The following is a 21,866-nucleotide window of genomic DNA, read 5'->3' as shown; positions in this document are numbered from 1 at the left end:
AGGATTAAGAATCTGTTACAGAGAAAGGACTTCCTGGAAGAGGTAGTATGTGAACAGAGTTGAAGGAAAGGTAGAAATTCTCATCCACAGAGGAGTGACAGGAGACATGATGGGACATCAGGAAGCTCTAAAGAGACAAGAGAGTCACTGATGGGTGTGGAGAGGAAGACGTCTGAAAGATATTTTGGGGTTGCACATGACAGGCCTAAGTGCCCTATTTATAATTCAAGATTCATTTTAAAATTTGCAGCATATGCTTAAAAATATGTTATTTAGAACAAGGAGAATGGAAAGAAAAGAAAGAAGAGAAAAGTGGGCAGCTATTTGAATCAGTGAAGTAGAAAGGGGAATGAGAAGACAGTCAGGCAAAATGCCAGTACTTGGGAGGCTGAGACGGGTGAATCACAGGTTTGAGACCAGTCTCAGCAACCTAGAGAGACCTATTTCAAAGTAAAAAAAAAAAATTATTTAAAATGGGGGAGGACTGGGGGGATAGCTTTAAATAGAAAGTCTCTGAGTTTAATTGCCAGTACAAAAAAAAGATTTTTAGAGCCTTTGAGAATGTTTGTGTTGCTAAGTAATCCAGAGATTTTGTATTTCACCAACAGAGTTCTCTTGAGTGTTAATCCTCAGGAATTATTTGGTGAGTTCCAAAGGGCATTGACAGTTGATCGCATTAACTGTGGGACAGTTAAATCCTGCTCAGCCAAAACTTTTTCTCGACTTGTGGATGGCATCTTTGGAAGCACTAACCATGAGGAGAAGAGTGGAAATATCTTTATTCCAGATGCATTTTACTATACTTTGAGAAATAATTTTTTTTTTTTTTTTGGTGATACTGGGGTTCCTGGAAGCCCTTCTTCCTCCGGGCTACACTCCCAGACCTATTTTATATTTCTGAAACAGGGTCTCTTACTCCAGCGCGGCTGGCTTCGAACCTGCGCGATCCTCCTGTCTCCGCCTCCCAAGCGCGGGGATTACAAGCGTGCGCCACCATGCCCGGCTTTACTTTGAGAAATAATTTTGAAGAGGAAAATTACATAACACGGCTCCCTCTACCTTTTAAATCTCTAGGCAATTTTTTTTTAAGTGTTCTCCCTTGGCCAGAATCCTAGGGCTCAAATCCTTTTCTAGACTTATTGTCACTAATTGTCAGAGTATAATTATTTTTGAAATTATACAGAAAGGTGAATAAATCTCACAGAGGTTTCAGCCTAAATGACTCTTTTTTTTTAATTCTGCTAGACTTTCAGGTAAGGAGGGAAGTGCTTCTCGAGTAGCTCACGTGTCTCCTCTGCACATTCAAGAATATTCTTTACTCAGAAGGCACTCTAGGAACAAAGTCTTAAGAACCACTTTCCCCATTCCAATGTTGCAGGGGATGTATTTTAATGTTAAGGAGTAAAACAGCCTCTTATACCCTTGTTGGAACTTCTAGCATTAATCCACCAGATGTAAAACATCAGCTTGTGTTGATGTAATCTATGTGAAGCCTGGCTTTGAGGAGTTCTGTCCTAAGAATATTTTCCATTTGCTACTGAGAGGGTCAGTCCCCCAAGAAGATAGTCTGACCTTTGCTAATGTCAGGACAAAAGATCCTCCTTTCTTCCCACAGAGAAGAAGCAACGAAGTTGAGAGGATAACTATGGTGTTATATTAACATGTAGCTTTTAGGTTGACAATTTATTTTAAATTATTCCAGCTTTCAGAAAAATCATCTTAAGCGTGCTAAGTTTAATTGTCAAATTGAGAATAATTGGCAATATAGTACAGGGGAAAAATTAAAATAAAAGTGCATTAATTGTAGTAAAAAATTTACCTAATCAGATAGCTTCAAATGGATTTCATCTATAATGGGTAGTATTTATGTGCTCTTGAAATGCTTTGATCTAAGATGTAGATTTCCTTTTAATAATAGATAAAAGTGTTAAAACAAGAGGGACCAGACTTACTAAAAGCATCTGAGATTACATTTATTAGTCCCTTTCCAATGATAAAATTCAGAGGGTGGGGAGGACTTCGATAAAGGAAAAAGAGAAAGGATTGATTAGTAATCAATATACAGGTTTTAGCTTAGGTCCCACTTCTGTTGTCCATGAGACTTGACCGTTTTCTGTTTTCATCCATGACAGTCTCTCTGTTCACCTCATAGAGTGATTTGGGGACCAAATTATACATTTCCTCTTACAGAGTGAGGGTGCTAAGTCATCTCCTTGCTGGGGTCACTCCAGTCTTTTTGCACCACATGACCCAGCTCTGCTGACATCATCCCCGTGGGCAATTGTTGTGTCTTTTTGATCACTCAGCTCTGTACTAAGGGTCCCGATCCTTGGCCTACTAGATTCTATTTTCACTTCCTGGGAGAATGATACAGGTTCTTTAGCTCAGTAAAATGAAAAACTAAAACAAACAGAAGGACAAAAAGAAAAAATTTAACATTATTTATTCTATCGTTGGTTGCTGACAAAGGATATTTTATGTTTTTGCATTTATTTTATATAATTCTAGTCTACTTTAAATCATCCATTATTTTTTTAACAAATCTCTGTCTTTGCTTTTATTATTTCTTCAAATTTCTTCATGTACCAGAATCCATGATTTGAGAGTTCCACTGATGATATGTCATAATTGGTGTTATGAAAGTGTGCTTGCTGAGTTAATAAACTACAGAGAATACTTTATAAAATATATTTTTGGAAGCCAGGTCTGGTGGCGCACACTTGTAATCCCAGCATTTGGGAGGCTGAGACAGGAGGATAGTGGTTTGAGAACAGCCTCAGCTACTTAGTGAGACCCTGTTTCAAAATAAAGAATAAAAAATAGGGCCGGCAGTGTAGTTCGGAGGTAGAATGCCCCTGGGTTCCATTCCCAGTATTTGCTGTATGTGTGTGTGTGTGTGTGTGTGTGTGTGTGTGTGTGTGTGTGTGAGTGTTGCATTATAATTATGCATCATAATAAGGTTCAGAGTGAGGGAAATATACACATAGCACTTGTTTTTCTCCCTCCTACTCCCAGTACATATTATTGAGATTGGAATTGGTAACTTCGTGTGTAGACATTGCATGATTTGAACTGTTTCCTTCATAAAGTATCTTTGTTTCCCTCCCAACCACTCTTCTAATCTACTGAATTCCTTATTTATCTGAAGTCTCAATTTCTTTCTAGCTTCTACATATGAGAGAAAACATACTACCCTTTACTTTCTGTGACTGACTAATTTCACTTAGCATAATATTTTAGCATTTCCTTCATTTACCTGCAAATGACATAATTTTGTTTTTCTTTGTGGTCGAGTACAATTCTATTGTGTGTACATACCACACCTAAGATATCCATTTACTTTTGAGGGACTCCTAGGCTGGTTCCATAATTTGGCTATTTTGAATTGTGCTGATATAAATATTGATATGCATGTATCACTGTAATATTCTGATTCCAGTTACTTTGGAAAGTTACCCAGTAGTGACATAGCTGGGTCATATGGTGGTTCCATCCCAGTCTTCTGAGGAGCCTCCACATTGATTTCCATAGCAACAGAACTAATTCATAATCCTACCAATAGTATATAAGTGTTCTCTTGCTCCAGTTAGAATGGTTATCATCAAGAATGCAACCAATAGCCGGGTGTGGTGGCGCACGCTTGTAATTCCAGCATTTGGGATGCTGAGACCAGAGGATAGCAGTTCATGGACAGTCTCAGCTACTTAGTGAGGCCCTCCTCAATTTAGTGAGACCCTGTTTCAAAATAAAGAATAAAAAATAGGGCAGGGGGTGTAGCTTGGAGGTCAAATGCCTCTGGGTTCCATCCCCAGACCCGCAAAAAAAAAAAAAAAGAAGAAAAAGAAAAAAAAGAATGCAAACAATAATAAATGCTGGCTAGGATGTGGGCAAATACAAATGCTTAATATTTTTTGTTCACTTGCATGGAAAAATATAATTCCCACTGATTTTTATATAGTACACAATTGGAGAAAAAGTTATGTTTTGGGATGCCTCTTAACCATTTTCCTCCTCTATAGGAACAGCGCTACAGAAAGACTAAGTATTTAGAATAAATAGCATAGTTAAATGAGGCATGAAAAATTTTAAAAAGCAACAGTAGAAAAGGAGGAGTAAAAACAACCTTGGAAACCAAGTTAATGTGTGTGGTACTTAGGTAAATCTTTTGTTGAATTATGGTAGTAGTTACAAGCATTTTTGATAAGTTAAATAGGGTGAATTTTAAATGGGCATTATTTGAACAGGCAAAAATATTTGTGGTTAATATACAATATTTTTATTAAGAGCAACAGACATGCATTACAATAAGAACAATTAAACATTGTCAAGGATTTACCACTTAAACGATGTGGTGAGTCACCACTAAAAGTATATTTGGTTTGTTTTCTTATCCTTTTTAATTAAACCCTTAAAAAGGAAGATGTATTTTTTGGTTCTTTGATAAGGGCAAGATTTTCTTTCACCTGCAATTTTTTTTTTTTTTTTTTTTTTTTTTGCCCCACAAGGAAACTTGAAGTTTTCTGAGTTATATGGTTAGGACTCAACATTTTTACTATCCTTTTTTAACTTTTCCCTTCCTTGTTGAAAACAATAATATTGTCATCATTCACAAATAGTTACAAGAATGGTGACACTTTCTAGATAAGAACGAAGTTATTATTCATGGGAAATTCACAAATGTCTGTTGACGTGCTCAGATTGCTGAAACAAAGCAGAATTTATTTTGGTCTTGTACATTTAAGTCAACTATCTCCAGTTTTATAAGCATCAGGAAGACGATACTCAATTTCAGGAAATACAATCTAGCAGTGAAATTTGTTCACATATGAGGAAAGGTTCCAGCGGAAATGGTGGAAATACCAGCAATTGGAATAAGTAAAATCCAGCTGAACAAAGGGCTACACTACAATCAACAGGGACTTAATATTGCTCTAAGGAGAAATGCTTCATCTAGCACTAAGAATTATTTAGTGAGTAGATCACTAAACTGAAACCTTGACATTTTATTGTCACTTTTCAATAAGTTAGGCAGACCAAGAGGAATGGTAAATTGCTCATATGATGCAGTAAGTAAAATTATTTTACTTTTAGCAGAAATTACGTGCTTGGGAAACATGTAGCAAATGCTTAAATACCTGAAGTTCACATGTTCCTTTAACACCAAGGACCTAGTTAATGTCACCAAATAAATGTTAGTTAAGTTGATTTACAAATGTGTATATAGTACAATCCTAAATTATGTCAGAAAAAGGGCATGTTTGGCTTAGTGAAATATATTTATCATAGTGCAAAGTATTAAATAGACCTGATGATACAAACGAGATAATTGCTTAGATTTGATTATGGCAAGATTAACAGAGAGCTGGTAAGCCTAGATAATGGAACATGAGTGTCTCATCACCCTGTAAGGTATTTTATCTAATACAGATTAGGAATATCTGGATGAGCTAGATTATGCCTGTGGCCTGTGTATAATTTAGTCAGCCATTACCCAAGCAAAAATTTTAAGTAGAAAATGATTTTTAAAAAGTTAAAGAAGTGAAGAATGGATCAACTAAAGGCAGAAATGTAGCCTTAATGAATAGTAAAGTAAAAAAGTACTTGTCTAGCAAGGCACAGTGGCACATACCTATAATCCCAGTACTAGGGAAGCCGTCACAGAAAGATCCCGGGTTCATGGCCAGCCTCACCAATTTAGTGAGGCCCTTTGCAACTTAGGGAAAACTTATTTAAAAATAAAAACAAATAATATAAGCCTGGGGCATAGAAAAGTAAGCTTGGAGGTAGATTTCCCCTTAGTTTAGTACCCAGTATCATAAATTAAAAATTTTTAAAAATACTTAATATTTTTGTTATATAATTTTCAAAATCCTAGATCCTGTTTACCTGACAAGCATATGAAAAATGGTTCCAATGATGTTGACTCTCTTCCTGAATTCTGTGTACCTCCTGTCCAGACTACCAAATGGAAAATATAATCTTTGATCGTTGTGCCTTGTATAAATACAATACTGAGATCAGGTTGTGTTTTAAGTGCCTTGTTGCATTTTTTTTTTTTTTTTTTTTGGCAGAACTAGGGATTGAATTCTGGGGCATTCTACCTCCGGGCTATGCCTCTAGCTGTATTTTTTATATTTTATTCTTTAATTTGAAACAGGGTCTCACTAAGGTGCAGAGAGCCTAACTAAGTAGCTGAGGCTGGCTATGAACCTGCAATCCTCCTGTCTCAGCCTCCCAAGCGCTTGGATTATAAGCATGGGCCATCATGTCTGGATCTTTGATTTTTTTTTTTTTAGGATTATTCTTTAAACAGAGTGATCTAATATATATAACAACAATGACAAGGAAGAACTGTTATTTCAGAGCCTCTTCTTCATCCTAACACATGGGAATTATATTATATATCTGATGACTTTATATGACTAGGTTTATTAAGAGAGTCATAATAGATTTTACAAACATTATCTTAAAATAGCTAATGAGAAAATTTCTATTGGTCAGTAATAGCTAACTAAAACTATGAATGCAGGTACTTATTTCAATTCTTTTGGAATCTTTATATAGGATTTTAAGGCAACAGTCATGTGATAGAAGGAGACTTAAATCTTAAGTAAACAAATAGGAATTCAAATTCCAGCTCTGAAAGACTGTGGAAGATACTCTCACCAGAGTAGTCTTTGCCTCAAAGCCTCCATTTATCCACACATAAAGTAAAGTTAATGATTCTTACCTAAGTGGGCTGTTGGCAGAATTAAATGAGGTAATTTATATGAAGTTATTTTAGAATATACTTATTCAATTTGATTTTGAAAAGTATCCCACAAGAAATGTGTGAGGATAAGCTTTCTTTTCATCACAAAAGAGAATATAAAGTAGAGTAAATGACAATTTTTTGAGGAAAGGACCACATTTAAAACTATTTTAAGCCAGGCATGGTGGCACACGCTTGTAATCCCCACGCTTGGGAGGATGAAACAGGAGGATCACACAGGTTCAAAGCCAGCCTCAGCTACTTAGTGAGGCTCTCAGCAACTTAGTGAGGCCCTGTTTCCAAATAAAATATAAAAAAATAGGTCTGAGAGTATAGCCTGGAGATAGAAAGCCTCTGGGTTCCATTCCCAGTACCACAAAAAAAAAAAAAAAAATCTTAAGAGAATATGATTGTGAATTTATCCTTAGTTACAGTTACAGAATAATTGTTTTCTCTTCCTTGATCTCTTTTAAAGTGATCTATTTTGACGTCTCTATTACTCTGTTTAACATGAATATTTTTAATATTTATATCATAATTTTAAAAGTATTATTTTGTATTCTTAAGCTCATTTGTAAAATTTATCTCAAAATGATATGGTTATTAACATCTTATATGAAATATCATGCTTGAGGCTCTAAGTTTGATCTGCAGCACTGCAAAAGAAAAAAAATTCTATTTAAAACCTGAAATTTATCAACAACTCTTATAACATTGAGTTTTTCTCTAACATTGAAGATTTTACCATTATACTTTATCTCTTTATATATTACTAGGTGATATTGCTTGGAAATAAAGCTAGATTAATATTTCCAGAAGAACAATGTAAAATAACTTGTAGATATATGAGTTCACTATAGTTATACATGCTTCTTTTAAGAGAAAAAAAACAAGAGCATGATAATTCATACTATGACTATATCATAATCTATTTAAACATTTGCTATTGTTGGATGCTTATGTTGTTTTCTCTATTATATCAAAAAGCCTGTAATAAATATCACTCTATATGCAATAGTTTTGAAGAAATAAAATTACCAGGTAAAAGTTAAATGTTAAAATTGTCTTTCAGCAATTTTATTCATAGTTTATTCTCCTAAAAATTTTTTTGCTCAGTCTCACTATTAACAGAGTATGCAAGACTTGAAATAATACATTTTAAACTGAACATGGTGCTGCTAGCCCACAATCATCCCAGTGTTTGGGAGACGGAGACAGCAAAATTGCAGGTTCGAGGACAGCTCCGCAAGAAGTAAGATTCTTATCAATCTAGCAAGGCCCTGTTTCAAAATAAGAAATATGACATAGTTTTGTAATTCATTCATCTGTTGATGGACATCTTAGCTGGTTCTATAGTTGGGCAATTGTGAATTGTGCAGCTATGAACACAGATACGCATGCATCAGTTTGGTAGTTTGGTCTCCTCTTTTTTGGGCAGATACCTAGAAGAGGTATTGCTGGATCAAATGGTAAGTTCATTCCCATTCTTTTGAGGATCCTGCATACTGTTTTCCAAAGTGGTTGCACTAATTTGCAATCCCACCAACAATGTTTTAAAGTTGCCACTTCTCCACATCCTCGCTAGCATTTGTTGTTGTTTTTGTTTTGAATGATTGCCATTTTAGTTGGAGTTAGGTGAAATCTCAGGGTAGTTTTGATTTGCATCTCTCTGACTGCTAATGATGTTGAGTACTTTTTATGCATTTATTGGACATTTGAATTTCTTCCTTTGTGTAGTGTCTATTTAATTCACTTGCCCATTTTTTGATTGGGTTATTTGTTTTCTTGGTGCTGAATTTTTTGAGTTCTCTGTATATTCTAGATATTAGTCTTCTATTGGAGGAGTAGTTGGCAAAAATCTCTCATTCTGTTGGCTCTCGGTTGAGGTTCTTGACAGTTTCCTTTGCTGTACAGAAGCTCTTCAGTTTGCTGCAATCCAATGTATTGATGCATCTTTCTTTCTTTCTTTCTTTCTTTCTTTCTTTCTTTCTTTCTTTCTTTCTTTCTTTCTTTCTTTTTTGGTGGTGGTACTGGGGTTCCTGGAAGCCCTTCTACATCCGGGCTACACTCCCAGACCTATTTTTTTATACTTTTTTTAAAATTTGGAAACAGGGTCTCTTAAGCCAGCGAGGCTGGCTTCGAACCTGCACGATCCTCCTGTCTCCACCTTCCAAGCATGGGGATTACAAGCGTGTGCCACCACGCCCGGCTTGATGCATCTCTTAGTTTCTTGTTCATTTTGGGTCGTGTTGAGAAAGATTTCTCTTGTGCTCATGTGTTGCAGTGTTGGACCTATGCCCTCTTCAAGGACCTGCAAAGTTTCTGGTCTAATTTCCAAATTTTTGATCAATCTTGAATGGAATCTTGTGTAGGGTGAGAAAGTGGGGCTTATTTTAATTTTTCTGCATATGGCTAACCAATTTTGCCAACACAGTTTGTTCAACAGGTTATCTTTTTTCCCCCCAGTGTCTGTTTTTGGTTATTTTTCAAAAATCAATTGGCTGTAAGGGTCCAGATTTGTTTCTGAGTCTTCTATTCTGATCCATTGATCTAGGTATCTGTTTTTGTATCAGTACCATGCTGTTTTTATTACTATGGTTTTGTAGTATACTTTAAGGTCAGATATTGTGATTTCTCCTGCATGGTTTTTGTTGCTGAGAACTACTTTGGCTATTCTGGGTTTTTTGTTGTTCCAAATAAATTTAAGGACTGATTTTTTTCAATGTCTGTATGAAATTACCTTGGTAATTTAATGGGTATGTGTTGAATTTGTAGATCACTTTTGGAAGTATGGCCATTTCGATGATATTTATTCTGTCTATCCATGAATATGGAAGATCTTTCACTTTTCTAAGGTCTTTGTTTTTTTAATGTTTTATAATTTAATTTTTTTGGTAGTCCTGGAAACCCTTCTACCTCCGGGTTATACTCCCAGACCTATTTTATATTTTTATTTGCGAACAGGCTATCTTAAGCCAGTGAGGCTGGCTTCAAACCAGCGCGATCCTCCTGTTTCCACCTCCCAAGCGTGGGGATTACAAGCGTGCTCCACCACACCCAGCTTATAGTTTTCTTTGTAGAGCTCTTTTACCTCATTAGTCAAATTTATTCCTAAGTATTTTTTTTGTGTGTGGAATATCCTGAGTGGAAGTGTTTTCTGGATTTCTTCTTCAGGAAATTTATAGTTGGTATACAGATAAGCTTCCATAATGGAATTTTACTCAGCCATAAAAAAAAAACACAATTATCTCATTTACAGAGAAATGGATGGAACTGGAGAACATTGTGCTAAGTGAGATTAGTCAGTCACAAAACATAAGAAATCAGATGCTTTCTCTAATATGTGGAAGCTAGAGAGAAAATAGGTCATAGGAGGAACTCTAGACAAGAAAGACATATTATAGATGAGCAAATAAGGCAACCTAACTGAGGGGATTGGAGAGGGGAAAAAGAAAATTCTCTAATATACATGATGTACATTAACAAACATAGCAAAGTCTATCACTAAGCCAAACATGAGAAGGAGGGAGGGGAGGGAATGGGGCAGGAGTTGAGTAAAGGCTAACTGGGTGATATGTGCATGTATGTCTCCACCATCTTGTACACCATTAGGATGCATGACTACAATGCACCAATAAAAAATTTTAAAAATAGAAACAAAGGCCGGGCGTGGTGGTGCACGCTTGTAATCCCTGCTCTTGGGAGGCAGAGAGAGGAGGATTGTGCAGGTTCGAAGCCAGCCATGCTGGCGTAAGAGACCCTGTTTCAAAATAGGTCTGGAAGTGTAGCCCGGAGGTAGAAGGGCTTCCAGGAACCCCAGTACAACCAAAAAAAAAAAAAAAAAATAGGAACAAAAAAATAATATTGTCTGGGGGTGTAACTTGGAGCTTGAATGCCCGTGAGTTCAATAGTAACACTAACACACACACACACACACACACACACACACACACTCCAATGCATTTTATAAATCACATGTATGTTAAAAATCATGCATATAAAGTTTTTCCTATATTTCACTCAGACTTGCTTTAAGAAAAAAAATAAAAATGGGGAAAAGTGGAGAAGAAAACTTTTAATCAAATATGTATTCATTATTTGAACCTTGCAATGAAAATGAATTTATATACTGCTACATATTTTAAAATTCAAAATCAAGACCTAAAAGTAATTATTATGGCATTATCAAATAAATGGTGTGGTATCGTCAAATTCAATTCCACAGCTGGAATGCAATGGCTTTCTGATTCAGATATATTTGGGCACACTTTATGGTCTTAGACTTCTCATATGAATTAGCTTGAGAATTTATTATTATAGGTAAAATGGTAAAATAATAAAATATTCTAAGTTTTCAGAGCAAATCATTTCCATCTGTATCACTAGATAAGTGTAGTTCTACCTAAACCACATGAATAATATTACATATGTTTTATTTGTTTTTAGTAAAAGAACCCCTATTTTGTTTCTCTGTTAACACTGAAACAGATATTCAAAATGTGCTTCAAAAGGCTTAACCAGATCATCAATTCTAGTCACTACCTTAATTTGAATGTTCACTAAGAAAATATTCAAACAACAAAAATTTGTTGTGAAATACCATCTTGAGAGAATAGCTACACATAATTTATTAACTTAGTAGTTTAATCCCTCAATACCTAGCAAATTTGCTTAAAATACTATTTTATTGGTTTATAGTAACATTAATACAAATGCATAATTATAAAGGGAATATTACTTTCACTGTGAGCATAAAACTTCAAAGATAGTTATAGTTTTGGAACAGTAATGATTGTCTACTGGATTAGTACTATTCAAAATGAAAACATGAACAGGCTTGGAAGTATAAACTATATATATGTGCTCTCAGTATTCTCTTTGTCATACATTTATATACTTTTTAGTCTGATAACACAGTAAAATTATTCCCTCAAATCTGAAAAAACAATCAAGATGAATACATTTCATCTTCATTTCAAAATAACCCTTTTAATTGAATAATAATTTCTTCAGGTTGGTAAATATGGTCAAGAGATGGCTCTAAGAATTTTCTTATTTTTACCTCTCTTAGTGCTTCTTTAGAACCAGTAAGGCAATGAGACGTGCTGCATTTTATAAAAAAAATTTTGTCCAACAGGTTATAAAATTGTTAAATCTGCATTCACATTATAAAAAAGCTCAAAAAAGTATGATCATTCACCAACACCATTGGAATCCTTAGATATTGCAAATTATCTCACTTGTGCATATAATTCAAACAAACTTGCAGGGAAGGACATAAAGTAAATATTATAGTATTTTTTCTCTATTTAATGATGCTAATATTAGATGATAATAAAATGATAAAACACTAACTTTTCAAAACAAATAATTTTTATCTGTACCACTAGATAAGTACAGTTCTACTTTGACCAAATGAATAACAATACATATGTATTAAAAATCACTATATTCTAAAGCCCTTAAGCAAGCACATGGGTTGCTTGTTGTTTGGTCATAAGAAGCAAGACAGCCTGCAGATCTTTAATTTGTATCCAGAAAGACTGCCAATGGAATTTAAGCTAATATGTAATTCATTTTAGTTGCTTTCCTTTTCCTGAAATTCTGAAGTTCAGTGTTTAACTAGGAATTGTTTTTTTCAAGTTTACCTCTGGTCAAAGTCCATGAAATGGATTATGTCTGTCAATAGTTGACCTAATAGATTTGTCCTATGTTGACACTTTGTTCTTTCCATACAAGACTGTGAACATAACATAAATATGTTACTTTCAGTGGGCATTACTTTAAAATTAGAATAGAAAATCATAAGATTTTAACAATTATGTAGAATTTTTTTGTGATGGGGATTGAGCCAACGGGCATTCTACCTCTGAGCTATACCCCCAGCACTATTTTTTTATTATTATTATTTTGAAACAAAGACCTAAGTTGCTGGAGCCGCCTGTGAGCCTGAAATCCTCCTGTCTCAGCCTCCTAAGCACTGGAATTATAAGCATGTGCTACCACATCCAGAGATGTTAATAGGTTTTTAGTAGAGTTTTGGGATGAGTCCTTTATTCATTAATTTCTTATTTTTTATTCATCCTAGAATACCATCAGTAACTTATTAAGCTCCAACCATGTTAGTAGGTTATTAAGAGCAGAGCAGTATAGTGGAGTTAGAGGCATGAAATCGAACATGAAATTTAAAACATTAAATTTCTAACTAATCAGGAGGAACACCTTCTGCTAGTGTTGTAAAGATTTGTTTACATAGGAAACTTCAGAAACTGGATGTACAGGGATAGGACTTTTGTGGGCAGGGATGGGGAAATTTTTAATTTTTAATATGGAGCATTTAGGAAGAGAAACAGCATCAAACAACATGTCTAGTACATGTTCAGCTGAAGGATGCTGATAAGATATGGTGAGAGACGGGTAAAGACAGGACTGCTCATCAGGGATAGACTGTGGAAACTGTAAGATGCTACATTCAGTAGCATGGACTTTTTCTTTTAGACAAAGATCTTAATTTTCAGTAGAATAACTGAGCCGTACAATTTAGAAAGAGATCAGGTAGTGATGAAGAGGATGAATGGGGAGTACACAGTAGAGTACATCAAATGATTCATTCAGTTCATACTGAGACAGGAAGCAAGGCCAGCACTACAGAGATGGAGAGGAGAGGAGTTGATGCAGGATATGAAGACAGTAATATTGACAAGTCTGGGTCAATGGTAAGATTTGGACAATGTGAAAAATTTAGGAGTATGGGGTAAATTCCTAGGCATCTCTTGTAAGCTAATGAGTAGATAGTAAAACTAATCATCAATAGAAATAGGAAAGAAAGTTTAGGGAAAAAGTAAGGAGAATGTTCAACATTTATTTGTAGCCGGGAATGGTGGTTTATAATCCCAGCATTCAAGGGGCTGGGACAGGAGGATCACAGGTCACAGACAGCCTCTTTGTGAGGCTCTTAGCAACTCAGTGAGACCCTGTTTCAAAGTAAAGAATAAAAAATAGGGCTGGGAGTGTAGCTCAGAGGTAGAATGTACCTAGGTTCCATCCCCAGTACTGCAAAAAAATATCTATTTATTTGTACTTTCTTTGGAGTGTCTGTGTGGCAAACAAGCAGAGATCCAAAGTAGGTGTCTGAATATGCAGGTCTGGAGGTTGGAATATAGGACTGGATGTCTCTGTTGTATTAGGAGTATAGATATGTAGGTCACAAGAATTTAATAAATGCAATATTAGTAAATTTAAATCAAAATGTTTAGGGGAGGAAGAAAAATATTAACTTCAGCTAATTGCAGAAACTTAAATACTTAAGTTTCTTAATACTTAAAAAGGAGGGGAGCAGCTGCAAATATCCCACCAAAATAATCCAAGGGATGTCACATTTGAGAGTTTATTTGGGATATTTGTGAAATCAGTTACAGTTACATGGAAATGTACATGGAAATGGACATTCAGAGGTATAAAAGAATAAAAAATAAAAGGAAGGGTTACAGTGGATAAGCTTATGTTCTTTGTTGAGGTACTTAGCTGTGTAAGTAGTGGAGGGCATTATCCAGGGATTCACAGGGTAGAGAAATGCATTAATTGTCAAGATAAGAGCCATTAGTAAGCATTACTAATGATTTGTGGGAAAGTAGCTGGTAGACTGATAGATTGTGCACATTTTTTACATCAATTCATGGTCTTGTTTTTTACATGGTAATTGCATGTATACAGGACCTATCCAACAGGTGCTTTAAATAAATTTGGTCATATTTATGTGTAAGCACATTTTACTGTAAATGCTTGGGTTTCTGAATTTATGATAGATGTTTGTTTAAATATGTAGTAAACAGTATCTTAAAGTGTCTCACTATTGTTAATTAAAAAGCTATCATTAATATGGAAAAAAAGAAAAGTATTACCCACGAGGCACATGTATAATAACTCTCGAAATGATGTGGAAGAAATGGAGAGAACTGGCTATTATTATTATTTCCAAGGAAATTATTATGGATAAAGCTGAAAGTATGGTATTTGAAAGGACAGTCTGTGAATGACAACTAATATAATGAGTATTTTTAAACCTATATAGGCAAAATGGGAAGACCATCTTCCAATCTTCTGCTCCATCATACACAAACATGTTTGTCCCTAGACACACCCTTTTAAGAAATGCAACCTCAGCTTAAGTCATCCTTTATTGCCTGAATTTCATTCTCCAGATATGAGTTTCTGTCCATTTCCATTACCATATTCCAATGGAAATTTTCAGTATGTTATGTCTGAATCACATCTATAACTTTCTAACCTTTATCCTTTCCTCTCTAGAGCCGCCCCATACTCACTCCTCCATGTGTTCTCTGCTGAGCAGTGGAATAATGCTCGCACAGAGGTAGATCAAGTCATGTCCGTCCATAGCTTAAACTCTTTGATGACTCACAGTGGGAAGGTGTTAATTATGACTGTTGTCATTATCAGTAGAATTTTCTTTTCCCCATTATGTTTTTAATTTTCCCTTTCCCTTCCCTTAACCTTAACCAAGGAACATGCTTGGTGAACATATTTGAAACATAAAATAACTGATAGCTTCATGGAAAATACTCAGAATAAATTAATCCCTTTTGTGTCAAAAACATTTGATTCCTCGATAATTCCTTGTTTAAAATTAACAAGAGTACCTGGGCGTGGTGGCGCATGCTTGTAATCCCTGCGCTTGGGAGGCGGAGACAGGAGGATGGCGAAGGTTCAAAGCCAGCCTCGCTTGCTTAAGAGACCCGGTTTCCAAATAAATATATAAAATAGGTCTGGGAGTGTAGCCCAGAGGTAGAAGGATTTCCAGGAACCCCAGTACCACCACAAAAAATATTACCAAGAGTAAAATAATGTTTCTATTACTTGTGTTTTATTTGCCCACTATATTCTCAGCAATGAGTAAGATAATATTCTGAAAAGACACCAGGAATAATATTGCATACCTGTAATTCCAGTTACTTGGCACAATGAGGCAGGAAGATCACAAATTTAAGGCCAGCCTCATCAATTTAGTAAGATTATATATATATGTATATATATATATATATATATATATATATATATATATATATATATATATATATACTTGGAATGTAGTTCAGTGGCAGACACCCTGGATTCAATCTATAGTACAGCAATACCAAACAAAAATCTGTGACATTTTTTCCTAGACTGATGCCAGGTAATGTCCATGCATGCATTAGATGTTTCAAAGATATATATCAGAGTAAAATTTTAAAATGAAAACTAGAGTAAAAGAGGGATACACTGATATTTGATCACCAAAGAATTCAAATGTCATGACCAAGATGGATACAATATCAGTGATAGAAATAAGAGCATAAAATAAAACAATTTCTGAGGGTTTTTTCTTTGGAATTGCTTAAATTTTATTGTAGAAGTAGAAGGCACTTGATAAAAACCTCTAGAGATTTCACCTACTGTACAACCCTTTCTACAAGGAAGTAGAAAGAATATGACCAATGACAATGGTTACAAACTTTGGATGTATGATTGCTTATGATTTATTAATGTCATAACTCTCAGAATATGATAGTTACTATTTTTAAATGGTGAGTTGTTGCCTAGAAGCAGATGTAAATTTCAAGTTCAAACACTTCTGATGTGTATCCCATACAGTGAAATATATACATACATGTAGTAATATTTAATATTACATGTTTTTTATTTTTATTATATTTGCCATAAAATGCTTTATATGTCTTACACATATGAAACTAAAGGAATAAAACACTTCTTACTTTAGCTATTACACAGAAAAAATTCTTAATTAATTTGGTTAATTAAGAGACAATAACCAGATTTAGTTCTTTTAATTTATTTTATTTTATTTTTTGTGTGGTACTGGGAGTAGAATCCAGGGGCTTTTCTACCTCCGGGCTATAGTCCCAGACCTATTTTGATACTTAATTTGGAAACAGGGTCTCACACAAAGTTCCTGAGGGCCTCACTAAGTAGCTGAAGCTGGCTTCGAACCTTTGTGACCCTCCTGTCTCAGCCTCCCAAGCACTGGGATTACAAGCATGAGCCACCGTGCCCAGCTCCAGATTTAGTTCTATGGATCAACAATTATATGACATTATGCGGGATGCTGGACTTATCTCTTCTTTCAATGATAGGAAAAATTCTTAGGTCTTCTCTGACTGGTCAATTCTATGAACTGATTTTTTAGTAATATTATTCACTGATTCATTATGCTGATTAACATACTGTTTTAAGTCAGTATTCTCTGTGAAGCAAAATACCAGATGACCAAAGCTTAAAGAAAGTTTTATTTGTTCCCAGTTCTAGAGGTTTAAGTCCATGTTAGGCCTGGTCAAGACTACAAGAGCTGAGGGCATAGTGGTGGGAAGAAAGAGAGAATCGGACCTGTGGACATATTTGTAGTCTACCAGTCACATCCTATCTCTCTACATTACAACACAATAAATCTGTTAATCCATCACTGGACTCATCCATTGATGAGATTAGAACCTTCATGATTCAATAATCTCACCTCTGAACATCAATACAGGAGCTCTTCCAGGGGACTTTTTCTATCTAAACCATAACAAACACTAGGAGAATTTACAGGGAATCTGAAGACTAAGTGCTAAAGCAGAAGCACATACAAGAGTGCTGAGACAGTAGCCAAATTCACAAACTTTGGACCATTTGTCATAAGGAAACCTAGCCAATAATCACATTACACTAATTAAATATTCCACACATCTTTTTATTAATTGATATAGTTTTAGGCAGAACCAGGATTTTATGCAGGACTTGGCAACCTAACCTTACATTCAGTACATTCATTTGGGATTTTAATTTCCAATATTTCAACTGTTATTTTTATAATGCAGAAAACATCTCTATTGCCTCATGTGAAAGTCATTAAAAGTAATGTTTCCAAGTCATAAGATAATGCAACTAAACAGCAATGTGGTTATATCTTATTGGTATGAAGATCAAAATGGAGTGAAAAACATATTTTAGTAGACTGGAAATTCATTCAGTCTTTTATTTTAAAATTATGTCATTCTATTTAGAAAATGCCTGTAATATGCAAGACACTGAACTCTGCCAAGTATGAAACAGTAGTTAAGAGATGATTTGCAAAATGGCCCTCAAGGTCTTTATTTGGCTCTTCCATGTGGAATCTATTTATTCATTTGCACATGTGGAACTTTTAATCTCGACAGCATGTTTATAAGCTTTACACTGAGCCTAGAAGATGACACAAATTCAGATCGATAAGCAAATAAAAGTTTTATTAATTTTTTGTGCTTTTATTGGTACATTATAGTCTCACATAATAATGTAAATCATGTTGACAATGACATACATGCACATGGTGCCTCCCCACCTTCCCATTTTCCTACTTCCCAATACAGAGTGCCCAGTGACTTTGGTATATATTCACATGCATACACATAGTCTATGGTAGTATTTCCACTAATGAGCCTCAGTCTTCCTCCTTCCCTACCCTTATATCTCCTCCCTAACCTCACTGAGGTTTCTCTTCTATTATCAGGAGTCTCTCTTGTATCCTAATTATTCCTGATCCTGCACATATTAAAGGAAACATATGACCCTTTACTCTCTGTGATTGGCTAATCTTACTTAGCATAATGTTCTCCAGGTCTTTCTATTTTCTTGCAAGTGATGTAATTTTGTTCTTTATCGTTGGGTAGAATTCCATTGTGGCAAGTAAAAGATTGATTTTAAAGTGTTAAATGAAAAAATATTTGTTTTCCAATTTTGGAAAGTTTTATCTTTGCATAAAATGACGATATACATATCAAAGATGTTCAAATGTTTAAGCACTTTGTGCACCTAATATAATTCTATTTTCTGTCCAAATCTGCTTTATATAATTGGATAAATATATATTAATGAACACAAATTTAAGATGCATGTAACAATTTAACAGAAACTGATAATCTAATTTCTCTCAAATTCAATTTTGAGTCTTTTTCATAAGGGAAATTAACGAACATATGAATATTCCAGTTGAATGTCAAATTAAGTACTTATGACACACTAAATTCTCCTATAATGAATTATTGAAAACTTTCAAGAAACTTGTATTTTATATGTAGAAATGTATTAGAATCAAACGCTCATACCAACATAAATCAAGAAACATTTCTGACTTCTTTGTTAGGTGGAGGCATCTTTTGCTAATTTTTTTGCTATAATATCACTGCACTGAAAAATCAAGTCACCTCTGAGTATATGAGAAAAAAATAAATACATGATAAGTGAATAAAATATTGCATCTTTACTAGACCATCCATCTCTATGTTTTACAGTTCAGAGCTTAGAGATTTATTCTTACATTAACTGCAGAGATTTAAAGGAGAAATTCCTTTTTTAAAATTTTTTATTGGAACATTGTGGTCATATATCTTAATGGAGTAAAAGATGGTAAAGACATACATGCACACATCAGTCAATTAGTCCTTACCCAATTCCCACCCCATTCCCTTCTCTTTCTACTCATATTTGGCTTAGTGATTGACTTTGATATGTTTGTGAATATATATCATGTACTTTAGAATATTTCCCTCTTGAGAAATTCCTTTTTTGAGATCACAGCTGTGAAGTCATATGGTTATACAAACTTTGCATTTGTGTACAAAACATGAAGCATATTTACCTTTATTCTCCCTGATTTGCCTTGTCAGTTATTTTATAGGACTTAACATACTTTTTAAAGGAACAGAGGCTGATATGTGTTTATATAATTTAAATAACCTCAGCACGACAGAAAGGATAGATGCAGTACCAAATATATTTCAAAGGTTGGCTTGGTTCATAGTTAAACTACATTCTAAACTCTTGGCATCTTGGTTAAATTTTCACTATAGTAATTAAGTAATTAAGTAATTAAGTATGCTAAGTATGTTAATGAACCAAGATCGTTGAAATTAAACTTCATGATGTCAGGTTATTTATCTTATTTATTATTGAATTCCCAGTGCCCAGTTCAATGCCTGGCATATGTCAGAGCCATAAAAATGTTTTAAGAAAATCCCATGGAAAAACCATGAGCTAAGGCCTCAGGACAGCCTCTGTTCATAGCACTGCTTCTGGTTTTATAAAAGTATCTGACGCATACAATTATTATATATGAAATAGACTTGTAGTCATTATCTCAAGAACAAATACATTTCCACAGGTGATATAATTGTTAAACTTGTCCACATATGACATCATTCAATAAGTAGGTTACATAATTTCAGGAATAGATTTCTCTTATCACACTGAAACATTAAAATGCATTTTCCCCACTATTTTCCAAATACCATTAAAAATAAGAACCTGGTGGTATAGTCTCTTGATTTTGTTGAAGGGAAATACCAAGTTAGAGTTCGGACAGAATTACTTTTTTTTTTTTTTTTTTTTGTGGTACTGGGGTTCCTGGAAGCCCTTCTATCTCCGGGCTACACTCCCAGACCTATTTTTACATTTTTATTTGGAAACAGGGTCTCCTAAGCCAGCGTGCGCGGCTGGCTTCGAACCTGCGCGATCCTCCTGTCTCTGCCTCCCAAGCGCGGGGATTACAAGCGTGCGCCACCACGCCCGGCTAGAATTACTTATTTTTTAAATAATTTCTCACTAGGACAAAAATGTCCATTATGTTTTATGTGGATCATATTGAAAGTGGCATACATTCAGACAGCACATGGTGTCCTTTCCCCCAATTCCTGCTTCCCCTTTCCCCCTCCCAACAATGAGTGTCCAGGTTGGCCATGCTACATTCATCCTTTTACACATATTTGAATGTAGCTCCTCCATTAATCAACCCCAGCCTTTTTCTCCTCCTACCCTTCCATTCTAGCTTTGCTGAGGTTTCCCCTCCATTATCTGGAGTCCCTCTGGTATCCCCAATACTTTCTAACTTGAACATATTCGAGAAAACATATATCCCTTCTCTTTCTGTGCTTGGCTAATCTTATTTAACATAACGTTCTCCAGGTCTTTCCATCTTCTTGCAAATGACATGATTTTGTTCTTCTTTATAGCTGAGTAGAATTCCATTTTGTGTATTTCCCATAATTTTGCAATCCATTCATCTGTTGATGGAGACTTATGTTGGTTCATATTTTGGCTATTACAAATTGTGCTGCTATGAACATGGGTATGCATATGTTACTGTAGTTCTCTGATTTCAACCCCTTTTGAAAGATACCCAAGAGTGGTATAGCCGGATCATTTGTATCTCTACTTTTGTGAAATGTCTATTCAATTCAGTTGCCCATTTCTTGATTGGGTTATTTGTTTTGCTAGTGTTTTGATTGATTGATTGATTTTTGTGGTACTGAGAGTGGAACCCAGAGGCTTTTTTTTTTTTTACCTCTGGGCTATACTCCCAGACCTATTTTTTTATACTTCATTTGAAAAAAGGGTCTCACTAAGTAGCTGAGGCTGGCTTTGAACCTGTGTGATCCTCCTGTCTCAGCCTTCCAAGTGCTTGGATTACAAGCATGCATCACAATGCCTGGCTTGTTTTGCTAGTGTAGAGTCTTTTGAACTTTTTATATATTCTGGATATTAGTCCTTTATCAGAGTGGTGGCTGGTAAAGATCTTCTCCCATTCAACTTGAGATGGATCAAAGACTTAGAAATAAGACCAGAGACTGTGAAGTTATTAGAGGATGGCATAGGCTCAACACAATAATATAGGCACAGGTGGTAACTTTCTCAATAAGACCTCCAAAGCGCAGAAAATTAACGCAAGAAATAACACACAGTGGGATGGCATCAAACTAAAATGTTTTTGCTCATCAAAGGAAACCATCATAAACTGGAATTACTTTTTTTAAACTGCATAATGTGGTTCCTGCCGGTCAGGGTTGAGGCTGAGGGCAGGCGAACTGGAAGGAAGCTCTTAACACTAACGGGGGTTTGTGAATAAACAGGAGACATGTTGCTTCCTGAGCTTAGAGAATATTCATATTAAATGACAATCATGAGTCTGAACAGATCTTCATGGAAGTTTGGAACAAGTATGAATCAAATATTATATGGAAATAATACACTATTAAATGGTATGTAAAGCATATTTTATTGATCCTTCTCAATCATTCTCATATTT

The sequence above is a fragment of the Muscardinus avellanarius genome (assembly GCF_963383645.1).
Source record: "Muscardinus avellanarius genome assembly, chromosome: 5".
NCBI lineage: Eukaryota > Metazoa > Chordata > Mammalia > Rodentia > Gliridae > Muscardinus > Muscardinus avellanarius.
Note: the sequence above shows the minus strand (reverse complement) of the source record.